The sequence below is a fragment of the Panthera pardus genome, unplaced genomic scaffold (assembly GCF_024362965.1).
Source record: "Panthera pardus isolate Hobbes unplaced genomic scaffold, ASM2436296v1 HiC_scaffold_2, whole genome shotgun sequence".
Taxonomy (NCBI): Eukaryota; Metazoa; Chordata; class Mammalia; order Carnivora; family Felidae; genus Panthera; species Panthera pardus.
Window position 1 is genome coordinate 3,062,820 of NW_026526765.1, and position 1,400 is coordinate 3,064,219.

Consider the following 1,400-nt stretch of genomic DNA (forward strand, 5'->3'; position numbering starts at 1 on the left):
AAATCACAGAATGGTTCCAGATTCCATATGGAGACCCGTGGATCACCCAGTATAAAGAATGACAAATAAAAAAAAATTAAAAAAAAGAATGACAAATAAATAAATAAATAAATAATAAAAATATAAACCCCTCCAGAGACACCCATTGTTATGGCATCTCAGAACTCTGAGAACAAAGAGAAGATTCTAGAGCATTCCAGGTGTGGAAGTCCACGATCAGCAATGATCTTGGCAGGCTAAGAATGAGCCTGAGCAAGCGTCTGAGTAAAGTCCTTTCTTATCTACAATTCCAGTTCCACTAGACAAGGAGGGTGAAGGGAAATTAAAGACACCGTCAGGTATTTAAGATCTCTACATTTACTGAGACGCCCTCCTACAAAAGGTACCTGGAGTACTTGCTGTACAAAAACAAGTATGTGAATCAACAAAATGGAAAACCACGTTTCAGGAAATGGGACCCAATGTGGGAGGGAGGCAGAGACCACCCCAGAATCCCAGGATGGCACATGGAATGCGTCCAGGGAACAAACATTCCAGATTGGAGCAAGGAAATGGAGGGCCCCAGGGTCACGAAGGAGAAGTAGGATAATTTTTTAATGTGTTTTGAGAGGAGTTTGACAAATCTTAACAAAGTGGCACATATATGTATACATGCATACACATTTTCCTCACTTAAGATTGTTCATTTGTTTCCTTACTGAACCCAGAATAAAAGAGAACCAGAGTCCAGAGGAGCAATTTACAATCCGCTTCCCGAAATCAGCGGAAAACTCCTGACGGGAGTTCAGTTCGGCCACTCCTAAATCTGGCTATATAAATTATTCACTATATCCTACTCCCTCCATTCACCACCTTTCAGGTAATTTTACCTGGAATTTTATTTTCAGAGAGTCTGAGCAACACTTACTGAGCACAGACCCTAAGTCTACATATCGGTTCCTCTCTCGTACAGATAAGACACGGAACCCAAAGAATTCAAGGATGGTGTGCCCATGTTCACACAGTTCCTAAGCGGCAAGATGGGAATTTGAATAGAACCCGCCTGACAAAAGTCTGAATTAACTCTCTTCTCCAAAATGCCTAAATGGATGTGGTGTAGACATGTGCAGAGACAGGATGCTAGAATAAAGCCTAGAATAACACAGATAGTGTCTGGTCTTCAGGTCATTTTGAGTGGCTGAGACATCCTTATTTTTTAAGACACATTACGATGCTTACGTGTAGTGTTATCATTTCATTATCATGACTCATGGAGATGAGAGGGAAGTACATGCATTTCATTGGCTTTAAAGTGACAAAAATGCAGAGATATGAGAGGGAGAGAGAGATCCACACACAGAGAGAAAGAAGGAGATCCAGGTGTCGAAGCCAGTTTTCTCGTTCTTACTCTATTCCAGATT

At 41.1% G+C, this 1,400-nt stretch overlaps 1 long non-coding RNA gene across 1 annotated transcript; it reads left to right on the forward strand.

The window, feature by feature from the left end:
* Positions 1-217: 217 nt before the first annotated feature.
* LOC109267701 (uncharacterized) lies at positions 218-1,142 on the forward strand. Its single transcript, XR_002080224.2, has 3 exons — positions 218-338; positions 708-859; positions 953-1,142. It is a non-coding gene; the product is annotated as an uncharacterized LOC109267701 (long non-coding RNA).
* Positions 1,143-1,400: the final 258 nt, after the last annotated feature.